At 34.6% G+C, this 20,053-nt stretch overlaps 1 long non-coding RNA gene across 1 annotated transcript; it reads right to left on the bottom strand.

The window, feature by feature from the left end:
* Positions 1 to 219: 219 nt before the first annotated feature.
* On the bottom strand, positions 220 to 18,828 carry LOC124374161. The gene is made up of 2 exons (XR_006923526.1): positions 17,989 to 18,828; positions 220 to 755 (listed from the first exon to the last, which is right to left on the bottom strand). It is a non-coding gene; the product is annotated as an uncharacterized LOC124374161 (long non-coding RNA).
* Between the last annotated feature and the right edge of the window lie 1,225 nt (positions 18,829 to 20,053).

Below are 20,053 nucleotides of genomic sequence, written 5' to 3'. Positions count from 1 at the left end.
TTTTCACTTTTAAAGTTAAGGGTAATAATAATTAGCCTAATTCCAAAATTTCATGCAAATCGGTTCACAGTATAAAAAGTTCGGAGGTAAGACCGTATTTTTCGCTTCAATGACTGCACTATAATACAATCGAAGGTAATATTGCTTGACTAGGGAATGGTATTATAAGTTAGGATCGTAATGAAGTAAGAGTCATTCCAATAATTTTAATTCCACACAGCCAATAGTATTTGTATATTTGAAGTATAAGCATGAACTTGACATTAGAATCAAACGTTATTCTTAATATCCTATTTATTACAAATATAATGTTATAGATTAACCATGTTTGGTTCTTATAACTAACGTTAACATTACACTAATTTACAATTATAAACTTTTTGTTTCACAGAGCTATTTAAGAACAAGGCTATCTTCATCACACGGGATACCGCAATACATCTTAAATAAAAATTGACACAGTTTCTTTTAATATTATTTAATGTTATACAAATATTGAACTCATTAAGTTTAATATTAAATCTCCATGTACTGTTTATATAGTAGTAATGTTAACAATTTGTAATGTAACTAAAAATTTAATAGAATAAAAACGTATATATATATATATATATTATATATATATATATATATATATATATATATATATATATATAGATAGATAGATAGATAGATAGGTTTAAAATATTTATAACATACTCTTACGTAAAACTTGACTAAGGGTATGCGGACGAAAAGGCGTTTGAATTCAGCATCTATACAAACAAATATTAGTATTAGGTTCTTCATTTGAAGTTTGTTTTTAAAGACTGTGAAGAAAACATGACTTACCGGATATTTTCCATCTTTCAGATATTAATTATATCAGTTAAACTATAATCTAGGTTACGATAAACAAATAATACCAGACATTGTGACACTTATAAGTCAGGAATCAACTCCATGCAACTATAAAAAATACACTTAACAAACACAAAACAATAGTTATTAAAACCGAACGGGTCCGGAATCTGTAAACACATAACACAAAGAACAAAGATCTTGAGAGCTTGCATCTTAAGTTGACTAAACACACTAATTATTTAACTTGTTTGCATAAATGTACGGTTGAAGACCTTATGCCTGTATGGTTGAAATATCCTTTTGAGAGCAAAAAAGCCAAAAGAAATAATTGCATACTGTCAACGTGAAAGAAGTCTTCTCAAACATAGTAGGCCTAATTAGTGTAACAAGCTTAATTTAAATACTTGATCGGTATATTCTTGAATCAATAACATTCTTGAAAGCATCCTGTATAGATGTAAAATTGTTTTCGAAATAAACAAGAAAATTAAATCTCTAAATTGTAAAATTTAGGTATAAAGAAATTGATATTCCTACAGATGGTAAAAGTGAAAACGAGTGCAAGTAATACAAAAATGTCCAAACTATTACTAAATACTCATCGAAGCGGAAATATCAAACAATTTTCTGCGGCAAAAATCGGCAAAGGCATTGGAATCGGTTGGCAGTTGCACAGTCAGGGTGATCTGTTTCGATGAGAGGCTAGTCTTTTGCTCAATTAGTAGAGTAGTAGATGTAAATCAAATATTTCGGAAACTTTAAATACTTGCAATTATACATTTAAATAAAGACCTAGCCCACTCCTTTGAACGAAAAGAAGCGAAAACCAGAAAACACAAAACACACGTTACAGATAAATTAAGAAACTCCTCACCATTCCAAAATCCTCAAGTCTGGCATTTCATAAAGCGAAATGCTTAGTATCTCTCCAATCTATAATTAGTTCCCGTGAATCAAGCTTGCAGGGAATTATCTAAAGTCCTTTTAAACATTTAACGCCATTAGAAACTCTCGGAATCAGCTTGTGCAAGCGTATGTTTAAAGTGGTCGTGCTCGTTAACGCCTTGACGGATTCCGTTGAAACAAGTACCGTTGGAATTGCAATACAACTCCCAAATAGTTGATATCTAGTACATTTCTTATACTAGTTTTCTGTTATTTAACTTTTAAAATTTTCACCAGACGCCATTTTGTTAATATTAAAGAAAATAACATAATTATGTTTTAAATTTTCCCTCTACCTATTCAAATCTTTGTGTCAAGTTTGGTTTCTGTAGCTTTACTAGTCTTAGAGATAATAATTTTCTAATAAAACATACTCGTACAAAATGGTGGCTAGCACCTAAACAAGGTGGAAATTGGAAAAAAAGTTATTCTTTATTTTGAGCTTAAAATCACAAATAAAATCTGAAAATGAATAGCCAGCTCAACTATTTTTACACCCTGTATATATACCCTGCTATTTCTTAGGCTTTGCACGTCTATAATTACTTCTGGTTCGAGTTTGCTCTTTGGCCACGATGAAGAATACGTAAAAAGTTTATATAGGCCATTGTAATTTATCCCTGTAATTGTATTTTTTTGTGTCGTAGTTTATTTCTCCTTATTTCACCGATCAAGAATATTTAGAGCAGTTCATTCTTGGAAGTAAGCCTTGAAAGGGCAATATATAGTTGCCTATGTGGAAAACTCTGATCGCTTAAATGTAATTCTGAAACATTGAACATTTTAACTTGTGACTTATTAAGGTCATTAAAAAAATTTTTCAGGAAATTATAAGGTTTACGAAATGTATGGTGTGCTTGACCAGAACAATAGCCGGAACCAACAATATTGGCTAGAAAAAAATGTATTGTGACGATGGGTACCCCCCTCCCATCGTCGGGGCCACGAAAGGAGGGATGGAGTGCGGAGAACGAGTGGACAGCAGCGGCAGTGTGGTGCGAGGTACGAATGTAGACGACAGCGAGAGCCACACCAGGGGTCCTATGTGAGCCGCCTTCCCCGGTCGGGTCATTAGGTCAGACTCGCGCTTTCTGTACGTCACAAATTTGTCGGTTAGGGTTCATCTGCGAGTTAGATAGGAGTGTGGTCGCGTCTGGAGCCAGTGAGCAGCTATATTTGTATTAAATATCGGTTATACAGCAGTTGAAGTGTTTGTTCCTTCCACAACACCGCCCCCCCCCTTCGATCATCACCCGCCGTATTGAGGTGGACCTCAGCACAACAGCCAAGTGAGTCAAACTTTCACCCCCCTGTGGCGGTATACGTCACAGTATTTAAAATATATATGTATATCCGCGCGCGTGTGTGTTGTGCATAATAACAACACACACAACACACACACACACACACACACACACACACACACCACACACACACACACACACACACACACACACACACACACACACACACACACACACACACACACACACACACACACACACACACACACACACACACACACACACACACACCACACACACACACACACACACACACACACACACACACACACACACACACACACACACACACACACACACACACACACACACACACACACACACACACACACACACACACACACACACACACCACACACACACACACACACACACACACACACACACACACACACACACAACACACACACACACACACACACACACACACACACACACACACACACACACACACACACACACACACACCACACACACACACACACACACACACACACACACACACACACACACACACACACACACACACAATGTATCTCTAGGTAGAAATGTCATTTAGGAGCCGTGTATTTTTAAGCATTAGCTGGGGAAGATTGATAGAGAGTGGAGCAGGTAAGACGAAGCTATTTCTCAGTATCCGGGGTCGGTATTGGAGGGGCGGCGGAAGGGCAGGCTGTACACGAGCTTAATTGGTAGTAAATAAATTAATATATACGCTACAAAAGCTGTAATAAGAGTTATATAGTTGCTGTAATAAACTAAGGGGATTAAAAAAGAAACTTGTGAATAAATATCCAACCAAAAACATAATTATAGAAAGAAATATGACAAAATCAATGACAACTACCTAACTTAAATACCTAACATGGCACGTGACATCATTAATAAATACTAAATTTCCCTAATTATATTATAGTAATGTAACTGACAAATTCTGTTTAAGATCATAATATATGAGTATATGTTTGGTTTACAATTTTAAACACCACTTTATGGTTGCGTAGAAATATTTATGTAATACATAATGATGAAAATAAGGTGCGGCTTCATAGCACCTAATCTTTTAGCACCTAATCTCATACCACCTACAGAAAAAAAGTCGTCATTTAGGTGCTGTGATATTAGGCGCTAGAAGGTTAGGTACTGTGCAACGATCCACGGTTCGTTTAGGTGCCGTGAGACTGTTTCAAGTTTCAGTGTCACAGCACCTCTCGCTTTGTTCCAAAGGGGCCTTGGTGGGGACAGAGGGGATGGAGGAGAATCCAACCTTGCCCCTCACCCCGCTCCCGACGACCCGCCATTACTGTCCTCTACAGCAGGGCGAGCAGTCGACAGCACAAGGCGAGGCGACACGAGATAGACAATTGTCTCCTCGCACAAGAGAAGGGTCCGTGCGCATGGCGTGCGGCGGTTGTTGATTACAACTATAGTTGAATTAAAGACAGAAGGGTATTGGGACGAGCTCGACCGAAGACAGCCGAACTGCCTCACGAAGGCTCGCCCTACCGCTCCACCAATCACAGCCGAGCACTTTCCTTTTCGACGGAGGCAGCGTTGTCACGTCTCCTCTGTTGTACCTGTCATCCGGTAGGTATCAGCTGGGTGATGCGCAGTAGCAAACCGTGCTTCATTACGTCATTGGTTGTTGGTTATGTATGTTGTTTCGTGTGGTGTTATTGCGCTTCCGTGTGTTCGTGGCCAAGTGTGTCTTTTTCAAGACTAAACCTTATTTGGAAGACAAGTGTACGCACGTACTTTCTAGTGTTACATTTTTGTGACAGACATTATTTAATTACTGTTAATTCCGTACCATGTCTCAGGGCACTGAAATAGTGATAAAAAAACGCGGTAGGCCCCGGCACTCGCGTGATAAGTGTGCCTGTGGTTTACAGTTAGTAACATTTAGTAATAAATTTAAAATATAACAAGTTTCGAAATATTTTTACAGATTTTTTGTCAAGTAATTAGATTACATTAAGTTGATCGAAAAAATTAACTGAAGGAAATTTCATATCATAGTCAGATTGACGCCCTAGTCGCAAATTTTGCATTTTGGTCACCCTAGCAATTTAAGTTTAGACTCAACAATTAACAATTTTATTATCCTATAACGGTTTTAACAGGATACCTTTTATTGGTTAAAAATACTATCCTAAACGAGCTTCATCAGGTTTAAACTACAGTATCTTTATTTGTTTTAAGTTGATTTTTGACCGCGGCACAGTGGTCATTTCAATGGATTTGCTAAGACTGATAAGACTGAGTAAATAATTATAACTCAGCAGACTTACATTTACTTAACGAATATAATTTTAGTTCGTTTTACTATACTCCTTGGTGTTTTGTAGGTTACTATTAATAACAGTAAAATGTACCATATTCAAATTATTATTATTAGGCCTATGTATATTTTCAATAATACACTCGTGGTTTCAGTAAAAATCCTTTACGAGGTTTTGATTTCTGACTCAATTACTTATAAAATAACAATTCTCAAAACAACGAACGCTATTAATTTATCGCTTCGATAAATGTGTCCACATATTTCCGCTGCGAACCACCCCTACCTAGAAGCGGTTTATGTGAACGCTGTGGATGATCTAGTCAGACAGAACAACTTGGCAACACTGTAGCCGACCGGTCCCGAAGAGCCCCGAACCTCGGCCATCGCTGCCGGGTCTCAATACCCTTCTGTCTTTAATTCAACTATAATAATGGCACCAAAAATTATTTACCTTGAATTTGAATGAATGTTTAGGCCAAACTGCAAATCTTGCACATAATCCAATAATGTAAATTATTTGTTCATCTAATTTCATTGTGTTTTACATTTTTATATAAGTTTTTATCGTCATTGGAATTAAATGTGTTCAAATCGTATATTCCGTGCACTGAAAACCGGTAATAATTTGCATTCAAATCTATATAAAAATAGGCAAAGCCTTAAATCATTCATCACTTATTCTGCAATTTCCCTACGTCAGACAAAGTAAATATTTTATACACGTAAGTATCATGACTTACATAAAAAGCAAATTTATTTGGATTAAAACGTAACATCCATAGGGAATTTCAACCATTAGAAGAACTATAGTTTAGCTTTTTAACCTCCTAATGTTCTATAACAGTGAAATTTGACTCACGAGTTTTATACTTTCAGCCGAAAACTCTAGCTATTTCATGCCAAACTGCTAGATAAGTGTTATAATGAATACAAGCACTATACATATATGATGTTTTTGTGAACCAAATACGAGATTACTTAAAATAACCCGAACGATGTTAGAAGCATTGAAAGACTCGACAGAGTGTAACATAAGTGGTAGCGCACAGACGATTCTTCTTTATCTTAAAATCAATAGAGTTCTTATTTAGACCAATAAGAGCATATGTACCAAGTTTGAAGTCACTAGGGCCTTTATAATAAGAGTTATCACACAGACGGACGCACAACAAACCATTTCAATAAGGCCTTTCGATTCTTCATAAAGCGTTAATAAATAGGAGGTTCTTTACATTGCATTAAAACATATATTTATTTTATAATTACTATATAAACTTATAAGTCAAACTGCAATTTCTATCATTCATTCCATAAAATAACGAAACTAACCTGAGCTTTTTATAGTAAAAAAATCAAACTGTACAAAAATGGATTATATTAGTTTTTAATATTTAACTCAATGGTGTTCTCCGTGTTATCAAGATGAGTGATTGTGCCGTTTGCGACGATCTTCTGCCTGATGTGAGTGCCTGTTTGTTCTCAATGTAAAACAAATCTACACTTCGTGTGTGCTGATATTTTAGAAAGCACATGGAATCGCATGGGACAAGTACGTCGTGAATCATGGAAGTGTAAGAACTGCTGCTCAGGTAAGAGTAAATAGCAAAAATAAACAATTACTAAGGACATTTTGGCCAAATTGCAAGAAGAAGTTTTGTCAAAATGGAGGATACCGTTAAGGCTCAATTTGAAAAATATGATATTACTTTTAAGAAACAAATGGGTGAATTTAAGGAGCCCATACAATTTTTTTTCTATTTATTATTGCTTATAAATTTGTAATGCTTATAATTACATTTTTTTGTACATATTGTTAATGCTGCTTTATTCTAAGTGATATTATAATAATCTCCTGGTATACCATTTATTAGATTTACACTGCTTTTGGCTAGTTTATGAATTTAGTTTAAGTGAAGACAATGTTATGGAAATATGAATTGAACAATGAACACTAAGATAATTGTAATTATGATTCAACTGAACTCCCGCACGCGCGGCTTGAGGTGCACTGGGAGGTAAATTTTATTTATATTATGTATTTTTAGATAATAAAGAAGATTGAACTTTAACTTGAACTTGAAAAATTGATTTAAGAATATTATTTTAATATTCTATTAAAAAGTGCATATTGTTGTCTATCAATGGCATGAGTATACATTTTAAAAAGGTGAAGATGTCTAAATTCTTTCAATCTGGCTTATGGGCTTATATGAAATAATATCCATAGTACGATTACAAATAAGACCTACATATTACACATCACAACATGAATCACAACATATTCTTATTTCGACAAATTTTTAGTAATCCGTTGAAACTTCAGAAATTTTATAAGAGGTGGATCAAAATTGTTGCCTGGAATATTATACAATTTGAAAACTATTCTAATATTGTTTCATAATCGAATTTTAACTGATTATTTAAAAGTTGTTGACACTCAGTTCGTGTTCGTAAAACAGGCAGAAACATTTTAATACAAATTAAATTTCAGAACGGTGGTTGATCAGTAGATACGTAGACAGCAAAATTTTTTATATATATACTTAAATATATATATACTTATACATATATATACTTATATATATATATATATATATATATATATATATATATATATACTAGCAGTTACCCGCGGCTTCGCACGCAGTTTTCTGTTGAAAAACTGGACAATATATCTATGTATTCTTTTTCTATAACATAATAAACAGTCTAGACATAATCGATAGTCACTCAAAGCTATTCCAATCTCCTGATCCAATTTAGATTTAAGTTTAAAGAACAGAGATTTGGGATCCTGAAGTCGTAAAGTGAAACAGTTTTTATAAGATTAGTATTTCCCTCCCACATTCCATGTTAATTTATTGACGTTCTTCGATGGCTTCAGTAACAATAAGAGTTTGCATTTTTATCCCAATGACGAAAGTATATCGTACAACTCAAAAATTGCTGCGGTCAATATGGGTCTGTTCTGGTCGTTTAAATTCACCCCCGGTCTAATCTATTTATAGTTCCACAATTGATTTATGCTGTTGCACTAACCAAAACAATGGTCTCATATGTTGGTTTCGGAATCTAACTTAGGTTAAATTTTGATGATTAAGTGATTTTGATATTTTTACCGATCGCTAAATATGTATTAGGGGTATATGCTTCAAGTATTAGGGCAATATTATCTCCATTTGCTTTTCAATAACTACAGTAAAAAGGCCATACACAATGTTAAAGGAACTAACCAGATTATATTACGTTATGTGCAAACATTCACAGCTTTATACAATAAGGTAGTTGTTATAACAGCGTATAAATAGCATTTCTATTGTATTAGATGGATTATTGATCATTGGCGCAATCTAAATTTAAAATTAAATAACTTCGTATTTGCAATCTACATTACACTACTGATTAAGCACTTTACAATAATTCAATATTTACTCAAATCTAAATGTAAACACATGTTTCTGCCTCTTTGATAAACTTCAGCTGATAGTGTTAACAGCTACTCTAAGTGTTCATTCAGACCAAAAGCTATACCGGTTCCAAATTTCAGCACAATCCGTATAGCAGTTTCAGCGTGATTCGAGAACAAACATCTTAACATCCAAACATACAAACATCCAAACATCCAAATATCCAAACATTCAAACTTTCGCATTTATAATATTAGTGGGATATATATCTTATTACAGATTGCGCCAGTAACGCACTTATAAAAGCGTGTCTTGTTTTGGCTGTTCAAAGAAAATAACAACTTGTTATGAGTCTTTATAAAAATTATTAATCAGCCTGCTATCTCTGAATTTTGGTGTATTGGCGCGAATATCTCTCTTAGTAATGATTGCATAACAAATTTAAATTAATGTTTAAATTACATTGTCAAAGCTGAACATTCATAGATTAAAAATGAATGTATGAGACCATGTTAAACAAATCAGAAACCAATTAGAACATTACTTGAAAAAACTGAGAACAAGTATACAGTAAGGCTTCAGAAGACTCATATAACATGACATGCAGTGCAAGACAACATCAAAACGTATATTAACACTTTTGTTGCTGGTATATACTGAGTGAGATCGACTACTCTGTCCTCCCACTGCGTCGTAAGAAGTTTGCCGCAGTCTACTTGTAGACTGATTGTTGTTAAAATTAATCTTCCTGATTTTTTAGGATCAAAGTTATTAATTGTTTAGGACGCAATCTCAATACCTCTTAAAATGTTCCATATGATACTATTAATAACATATTATGCATTTCATTGTAATCTATTTATACAGGATGTATTACATAGGAAAGAAATAAAATTTTATAATATAGAACAAAAATAGGCTTTCAATCTCGGTTTTTTATTGTATATACCTTTGAATCAGGCACACTGCACAGTTACGAGGCACGCAGCAGGAGTGCCTCGTGAAAAATACAACAAATATTGCAATTTGTCTTCTAAGTAATTATAACTTGCCTATTTTGTTTTTTTTTAATCTGCAATGCTCAATAACAATATTATATTCATTTCTGCTATTATAATTATGCAAGTTGCTAGTCAAAATTAATGATGACATGTTTTTTGTAATATACAATACTGAGTCAAAAATATATAAATTTATAAAAGTTTCCACCAAAGCTTAATAAAAAGTGGTTCACAGTGTTCTAGTGGTTGTGATTTTGTTATTATTCTGATAGCTTTGTTTTTCAAGATAATGATTTCATTAATTTTAGCGCTATTACCCAATAATATTAGGCCATACCTTGTTATTGATTAAAAATAGGCATAGTATGCAGATTTAAAATATTTTTCAGTAACACAATTTATAATACGTCTAAGTAAAAAAATTACTCTACCAAAATATTCCTAGAAATTTAGCACAAGAAAAGAAATAATTTGGTGTGTCAATTGTAAGGGTTTGTCGTAAAGTAAACAAAATGTTTTGAGTTTTGACTTCATTTAGTAAAGATCCATTTGATCTAAACCACACTGAGGCTTTCTCAACTGATTCAATGACAAGAACTTGTAGTTTGTCAAAGTTTGTATGGATATTCTAAAGAGTTGTGTCGTTAGCATATAAAAGAGATTTTAACCTAACAACGGTAGGAAATTAATTTATATATAATAAAAACATAATAGGGCCCAGGACTGACCCTTAGGTACAACAATCCCGATCACCAAATTGTTGGACCGATTTCCATTAATAGAAACAAACTTTTCGCCTGCGGTTAGATAAATAGTCTTTAAAGAACTCTTTAAAGCCGGATTCCCATTAATACCGTAATAGTTAAGTTTTAAGGCCCTGCTCAAGTCAAAATATGTTACCTGAGCAAAGGGTTTAATCTCAAAAGTGTTTAGGACCTCCTTAATTAGTGAATAAACTGCATCAATGGTGTATTTACCTCTTCTATTGTAATAAATTTAGATTGATATTATTTTCCAGATACGCAAAAGGTTCATCATGTAAAACAGTTTCTATTATTACAGGACAGGTAAAATTTATACTGGGCAATAGCTCTCAGGGAAACTCCTAGACCCTTTCTTAAGAATCGGGCAGATATACATATAGTTAATGGGTTCAAAAACGTATGGTAAATTCTTTAAAATATATTGTTAGATTTGTTATAAATGTCTTTGCTTTCTGAGTTTTTAACTCTTTTGACAGCTTTAATGACCTCATCAATTGAGACTTCTACAAAGATAAATGTTTTTCTTTCAAAATATGGTAATTTCTTATTAAGTTCATTCTATTAACATGAGGCTTTTTGATACTACCCTTTATTTGGTGTTAACCGAATTGATAAAACAAATGGTTTAAGTTACCTAGAGTGATATTTATTGATAATGTCGATTGAGATGCTAAATGTTTGTATTTTCGTTTATCTGCACCGAAAACGCCTTATATTGGCGTTAAAAACCTCTCCCAAGGCCTTATATTGGTTACTGCTATTTTATATTTTTGCGACATTGTGAGTTCGCATCTTCTACGGACTTTTTATAACATTTCTAGAGATTTAAATAGTTAACACGAAGCCTGTCACTAGTAGAAAGTTTTGTCGATTTCTCCAAAAACAAAAATTTCTTTCATTTGGTCCAGTTCCCCACTATACCAATAATTTTGATTTCGACCTTTAATCTCACTAAATGTGGAACGTTGTTTTTTTCACTGTAGAGTAAAAATGTTTATTTATGAACTGAAATGGAGAAATATGCATGAACGAGTTTTTGGGTAGAGAATACTCTTCCATTACTAAGTACGACATTCCAATCATGTGAAAACAAATGGTTTGTCAGATCATCAATAGAGGATTCTGGAAAAATTAAAATAAAATGTGTCACTTGTACTTTTGGATTTAGCAAGGTTTTAGATGTTTCAGACAAAGTATTCTTTTGAATATGTAAAATAAGCCCATTACGATCCGAGAAAGAAAAATAAAGATGTTGCATGAAATAACCTGATCTAGGCAGACTAAAAAAACATTATCAAGGCAATGGGCTCCCCGAGTTTACAAAGGAAGTTTACAAGGAAGTAAGGAAGGGAAGTTTACAAAGCAAAACGTAGTTTTTTATAGCGGGTACTACTTCCATGAAAACGAGTAATCTAGGTTTATCTTCTTTAACATACGTTGTATAATCAATTTATATGACGAGAACTCGTGTGTGTGTGTGTGTGTGTGTGTGTGTGTGTGTGTGTGTGTGTGTGTGTGTGTGTGTGTGTGTGTGTGTGTGTGTGTGTGTGTGTGTGTGTGTGTGTGTGAAATTTAAACTTTTTTCTGATAGCGGGAAGATGAAAAATAATAATATACTTTTTCTAGGGTTTGCAATTTTATATTTCAGTCGCTATGGTAGTTAATCTTCATAAAGACGCTATTGATTTTCTGTGAAAGTTATGAGGATGTGTGTGCCACATTTTATGTACATAGGACATAGGGAAGGTCTTCTAAGAATTCCAAGTCCATTTCTACCCCTATGGGTGGATTATATTAATGAAAGATGTAGTTATTGCTGTGTATAATACACTGTATAATTCAAAATGAATAAGTAAAGCACCTAGGAGGGAATTACAGGATGGTTTACTAGAAAGGAGTCACTTTAGTTCAGATATGATAAAGCCGAACTTCTATTGACAGTCAAGCTCCACGCGAACTAATATGGGCTCAAATTAATTTACATATCGCAAAAATAATAAGTCGTTCACTATTACTTCTATCACATAATTTGTAAAGAAGCTCTGGAAAAGACTACACCTGATTGTTGGATGAAAGTTGTAGAGAATAAAAAAATAGTTATTGATAACGCTTGGACCAATAAATGATTGCAGGGAAGGCTGTAGAGAGACTACTAATATTTTGACTGGGGGACAGAAATTCGTCGGAAGGCTGTGTCAGTGAACATGAGGTAAACAGTGAAAATATAACACCGATAACAAAGACGATGGTGATGGGATTATGGAAGGTATTCGGCCGCTTCGCTTTGAGGAATATTTATTTCCCTCAAATTATCTGTTAGTGAATTTACAAATATAAGTTTAATTAAATGTTTGTTTTGGGTAAATGGATAATTTAATTGCCTTTCCTTAAATTAATATATTTACCAGAATCATACAAGCCTAATTTAAACATTTTCCTGTTGTGGTTTGTGTGAAAAATAAAACTGTCGATATTTTACCTTGTGATTTTGGCACACGGGGCAAGTTGGTATGTGTGTTTCATTAAGCCATAATGTAGTAAGGTTCCGGCACAGTTACTGTGTACCTCGCTTGTTCTGCACCCTCACTCATAAGTAAAGACTATTAGTAATAAGCATTGCGTGATTTATAAATAAATACAAGTCTAATGAGTTTCCCAAAAAACTTGTTACGCCTTTAATTATTAACTTAGAACTCTGAATTATCAGTATGTCGTTCTTTAAGAGACATACAACTAATTATATATTATATTTTTAACTATAATTATTTTTGAATTAGGAGGAGTTAAATTGGAGAAAGCTTAAATTTAAAAGAAAACTGTGTTTTTTCTTCATATTTTTGATTATCACAATCAATAAACATATCTAAAATATCTCACTTTCGCTATAATGTATAGATTAATACTACCTAAGCCGTCAAACTTTTTCAGATGTAATAAAGGGGTATATTTTAATGTGGTAGACGTTTTAAGTGAGATGTTTAGTGTGTGTGAGAGAGGTCGCCGGGATTCGGTAATAATAACATAATATGTCATAATATAAATTCCTCAACGAAACGTCCACCGCCTTCAATTCTTCAGGCGAGCGCGATAATGCAACCCGCACAGCAGGTGTCAATAACCAACTCAGAGCTCCCCCCTAACCACGCGACTCAACGGACGGTCGCCCACTGGCCACGGAGAGTGGTGGCGGCCTACCCCTCCGACGATCCCCACCACTCCCTTTTAGGTGGTGTGATATTAGGTGCTATAAAACTCCAGCACGATCTTTAGGTTCCGTGCGACTCTCGGGCATTTCCTTAGGTGCTGTGAGATTAGGTACTATAATATTAGGTGCTATGAGAATCGGTGCTATTAGACGGTTAAATTTTAGGTACTGTGAGATTAGGTGCTATTAGATTAGGTGCTGTGAACCCCCACGGAAAATAATTTAGTCCTACTGATCTCTAATGCTACGAATATACAAAATATAATATAACTTATAGCAATAGATTTTCTGTCTGTTTGTTGGAGATATCGAGAATGAAAAATAAGCTACAGACTTGAAATTGTGCATGTAACTTCAACCAAGCCTGATACTTGTCATGTGACGTCTGGCGTACGCAATTATAATAGTGATTTGATCTATGGTACATGCGATTATAGAATAATTTCTAACTAATAGTAATGTAACCTACACATTATATTTATTTGATTAAAGCAGTTGGAAAATGCAATGAACCAAATATAATGTTACAAAACAGTTTATTGGTTTTAAATTTTAATACAAAAGATGCAATTAAAAAACTCAACTTAATTGTTGATTTTGTATTTTGGAGCCCCTGAACTACTATGCTAAGAACGCAAGTCTCGAATATTTGAAAAGTTTTAAATGTTTGCAAGCATGAATGCTTACAATCACATTTGAGTGACTAAGAAAATTAAAAAAGTACAATTAGATTGAAAATTCATTTATAAACAAACAAATTTCTAAATTTTGTGATTAGGGCTCTTTTCAACCTCCCGGATGTTTAATCCACCTTCGAATGTTTTGGTAAACAGACTGTAGGTCACGTCATAAAACTGCCGGAAGCATTTCTTACCTACTTCTTAAGGGGTGGACAGTAGGTCCACGGTCCCGGCCTGGGACCCACTGTCCGACTCACGGGTTTCTTTTGACGAGGGGTTGATAAGGAATTGTCGTACTCACACTGCAGCACTTGAATGGATGTTTCGAGATCTAAACTCTATATCTGCTAAATAATTTTCAGTAAGACAGCAAAAAGAATGAAACGAAATTATATACATAAAATAAAGTCAGGTTAGTTACGCCATTTCTAACTTAAGAATGTCTGTAACGATTATAGTGTCTACTGGTATCCCATATATATACAGCCGCATGTGTAACTGACTGACATTAACCCCCTGATCTACAAAAAATGTTCAGTAACATTTTGCCCTATCCCCAACGGTTTGGCCGCATAACGCGTTTTAAGTATTGATTTAACCCATCAAATTACCAAATGGCGCGATCTACAGAAAAGGTCCAGTGACTTTTTGCCCTATCTCCTTTGGTTTGGCCGAAAAATGTGATTATGTGCAATTTATTTGTAATTTTTACGTTGACATTTTGTTTTTGGTGTCGATAGCGGCAAAACTGTTGGTCGGAAGTTAAAATGAAACAAAAGTTTGATTTAGCAAATGAGGTGATCTACAAAAAAGATCTAGTGACTTTTTGACCTATCTACAATGGTTCGACCGCAAAACGCGTTTAAATGCAATTATTTTGTGATTGATACGTGAAAACCTTGTTTCTGGAGTCGATATCAGCCGAACCGTTGATTGAAGTTTAAATCTTTATAATTCAGTAACTAGAAAAACTATGAGATCTATAAAAAAGGTCCGGTAGCCTTTTGTCTTATATCCTTTAGTAAGCTTGTAAATCGCTTTCAATGGTAAAATATTTATCGTTTTTTTTAAATGCACATTTTGGTTGTTGTAAATTTTTTGCTATTCTTATTTGTTCAATTCATTCTGGTTCCGGATTGAACAATTATTACTACGTTACCGAGTGATTACAACCCCCCTAGGGAATTGGCTGAGCGTTAGCGAAACGTCAATAGTAGATAGTGACAGAGAGAATTTATTTATTTTAACACACACAACAACCTCTAAAAGAGAACCACGTGTGTGTTAACACCCAGTAACAATAAACCCCTCCTCTGGAATTTCCCAGTATCACCAAATAACCTCCTGAGTAAATTAAACCCCCTGATGTCTTAACCCCCGGTAGCACTAACCCCCCCCCCGGGATTTCCTGGTATGACCAGATAACCTCCTGAGTAAATTAAACCCCCTGATGTGTTAACCACCTCCGGTATATTAAACCCCCACAGGGCATTTCTTGGCATGACCTCATGTCCGAATTTTACCAATCACGAAATCTCTTTACCCCCTTTGGGAAGTTCCTGGTATGACCAGATAACCCCCTGATGTCTTAACCCCCGGTAACGTTAAACCCCTCCCCCTGGGAATTTCTTGTATGACCTCATGTCCGAATTTTACCCATCATCAAATCACTCTTATTCCCGAATTTAAGGCACTTACTTTGGGGGCCTGGGGGCGTAGCCCCCAGCGAGCCGAAGGCGAGTATACAGTATTATACAAACGCTGGTCCAATATAAGGAATAACTAATACAAACTTAATGTAGATGTTTATGATTCATTAGGACAATGCCAACCAAAATTAATCAGATAGTAATATAATAATATTGCTATATGGAATTCGTTAAGATATAATCCCTATTAGTAATCCACTTCTTATGTGATAGCTTGAGTAACCTGTTGGTAATATTTGCTGCTTTAGCAGTACGCTGTGCGAATTTAGTGGAAGCATCACTGCCTAAAATAAAGAATAAGTGTAGGTAGAAAAACTAATGCACGGCCAGGTCAGTTTTGAAAAGTAGGACAGTTAGTCCACAGGTGTCGGCGTGGACTAACTGTCCTACCCTGCAGAAAAGTGACGTCAGTCACCCTCGTCAAACTAGGCGTGGACCTACAGTCCTACAATCGAATGTTTTGCCACTGTATGTAACGAGGTTACTTTGTTACATTATACACCTACATCCTTATGTCTTTTTGGGTCTTTCGATACTCCGTTGTATTGGTTTATTTGTATGTAGACAAGATTAATTGTCTGTCATTAATTACGTTGTAATATCAAGGTTTAATGAAATCAATTTAATTGTGCTGCATCGTGCAGCATCCAGCTTTAAAAATGTAATTTAAATATATGTATGCTGTACCAAATTATTGAAAGGTGTTTTAACTCAGAGTATAAGCTAAAAACACAGTGGTACATTTTAAGAGGTTTGTCAGATTAATTGCCTGTTATTAATGGTACCGTTAATTGGTTAATTAAATTTCATATAATGTAAATTTCACAACCTAGTCAGCCAGTATAATTTAATATTATTTTTATCCAATGTTCCGGAACTAAATTATTGGGCGGAATAACTACCAAATTGGCACGCGTATGAATATTTTCTTCTAACCCTTTGTAGCAGCCCAATTATGTGACCGAACAGACCTCGCGCGCTTTGTCCGCAAGTAAAATTTATCTTTTCGTATTATTAAATTAGCCCTTTGATGCCCAAACATATAAAAATGAATGTAACGTAAAGTAAAGTTGTAAATAGTAAAGTAACGTACCCTTGAAGATCTTTTATTTGCTTGATTGAGATAGATAAAGGTTGTGGCGTCGTCTTTATGGCGAACACGTTTTTATAAATAGTAAATTTGTATCATTAAATGGCTAATACCGTCGCGAATTTGTTTTAGGCGAGTTTTACGTGTCTCACGGCTCACAGGGCACATATTATTTGAGTAGATGGCTACCAGTTTCATAACTTCTACTCATCTTCTAGTAACCACCGACTAGAAATAACCCTTCTTAGACTACAGCGCCATTGTCTCGTGCCAAGACGCCGACACCCGGATTGTGAGTCTACACATTGCGAAGGGAAGTAAAAGCTTAATGTTTTATAAAGTAAAATATCGTAGGCATAATTCCAAAGAACACTGGATATTTTAGGCTCACCTATCAGATAATACGTTTTTAAGTTCTTGTATTCTAAATGGCAGCAACTTGGCAATACATACATTTCATTTACCATCTAAAAGTGGTGCTTGTAAGTTTTAGTAAATTAAATTGAACTTATAAGTAAACTTTTGCAAATCGAGTATTTATTACTACGACCTCAGAAGTCAACACCCCCATGTGTTATCGTTATACGGTACATAATTACGTTGTCAAGGTTTAATGAAATCAATTTAATTGTGCTACATCCTGCAACATTCAGCTTTGAAAATGTAAATTAAATATATGTATGCAGTACTAAACTACGGAAAGGGGTTTGAAAACTAACTATACTTATACTAACTACAGGTTTAAAATAATCGTACCATATCTAACGGAAAGTACGTAAGAGCTTCAACTCACCAGCATCATATTGTCTGTTTCTTCACTCATCTGAAACATTTATACAGATAAATATCAGTATTAGTTCGTTGTTTAAGTTTGCTTTCGAAAATTGTGAAGAAAACATGATTTCCGGACATTTCCTATCGTTCATTAATATATTAAATCAGTAACACTGCGTTTAGAGATCTACAATCTGATCATTTAAACTTCACTTAAATAACCAACATAAAACTTAAAAACTAAAATCTAGGGTATGTAGCAAGCAAAAGGAACAAACAAGCATCAACGATAGGTAGGTATGAGGCAGGCACGGACAGGATATTCCCCACAAGCGGGTTGAGCTGGGTCGCTTTGGTAGTGGGAAGTGGTAAAGAGCAAAGGGCGGAGGCAGTACAGTTACCAGAGCGGGTGGAGTTAGAGCCATTTAATGTGCTATTCAGGTGTAGATGGATCTTCTATCAGCCCTTTAATCAGATTTTAGGCCTCGACTTCCAACGACTGCCAAATTGCGATCCAAGGATACTAGGGTTTTTGTAGTGGTGGTCGTAGGCCGATGTTTTGTGGGTAAGGTCGCGTAGTTCGTCTTTCTTACGGATTCATTGAGGTCCCCTTGTTTTGCAATCTTGTTTTGGAGTTTGAGTCGGGCCTAACACGATCTTAAGTTTTTGATCACTCTCAATGAATCTCTATTCATAAATCCTCCATAAAGCGGCAATATCCAAGTGTTTTAAACTTTTCTGTGGAAAAAATCGGTAGTGGCACTGGAATCGAGTTAGCATTTTACAGTATATCTGAGGTCAGAGTGACCGGTTTCGTTAAGACAAGCCTAGTCCTTTTACTCAGGAAAATTCTTCCCACTAAGCCAAATTTGACAATATAGGCGAAAAAGGCTATAACGATTTTTTGGGTGATGACATGTTCAAATTCTTACTAGCTGATAAAGGCATATTTAATAGCGTATTAAGAAAAGAATTCGTATACTTTAAATACTTAAAATTGTACAGTTTTAAAGACCCAATTGGTTCCTTTGAAGTAAAGTAACGAAAAACCTTCACAAAACACACAGCTCATTTTTCTGATAAATTAAAATAACTCCTCACCATTCCAAAATCCCCATATGTCTGGCATTTCCCAGAGTCACACATCTAGCATCCCTCTCCGGTCTATAATTAGATATCGTGATTCGCCTGGCAGAGAATAATCCTCTTGAACATTTTAACACCATTACAATCAAAAACTCACTCTTATATAAAAGAATTGAGGAATTTTCTAAAAAAAAAACCCACAATCAGTGATTTTGTAGAGAATTCATAATCACTGAAGTTATCTATTTACAATTGCACCAGCCCAGAAACTCTAGGGTCATTGAATCACGTCTCAAAGAAACCAAATATTAAATGAAAGGACTAAAACTTGAAATGACCCTGAATTGAATGAGTTTTCTGAATTCACATTAAATCAGTATTTCTCCTTCTAGGAGGAAGTCCAAAACAAACTTCTTTTTTTTATGTGTATATTAGAGATAATGATATTCTTACGACTACGGGTTTTTAAAGAAAGCAAACAGACAAATATTTCAAATATCAATCAAACAATCAGAAATATATTAAAGAAGAAGTGGCGTACTCGTTATTTAATAGAGCTTATGCTCAGATAAAGATGAATCAAAAGAGGAATATTTAAGAAGTTAAAATCGGATGTCATACGCAATTTATAGCCTCAATCAGTAATTAAACAATGCTATCGAAATCATCATCATTCTAGTGTTAGTAAATCAGAATAAAGATCATTTTCTGTTTTTTTTTCAATCACTTATGTGCCGGATATTTCAGAACAATTTAAAACAGGTAAAACGTACTACATACGAACCGAGTTCTAAACACAAAACAGTCTCAGACAAACCTTGTAAAAACAAAGCTAAAAATATAGCACATAGGATTTCAAAAACTGAGTTTTACAGTATGAAATGTAGTTTACAATAGAGAATACATAGGCGAGCAAAGAGATTGATCTCAACATAAGGATACAAAGAACACAAGAAACACC

This window comes from Homalodisca vitripennis, unplaced genomic scaffold (genome assembly GCF_021130785.1).
Source record: "Homalodisca vitripennis isolate AUS2020 unplaced genomic scaffold, UT_GWSS_2.1 ScUCBcl_7389;HRSCAF=15064, whole genome shotgun sequence".
NCBI classification, from domain to species: domain Eukaryota; kingdom Metazoa; phylum Arthropoda; class Insecta; order Hemiptera; family Cicadellidae; genus Homalodisca; species Homalodisca vitripennis.
The sequence above is the reverse complement of the archived record's forward strand: the minus strand, read 5'-3'. Positions and strand labels throughout refer to the sequence as shown.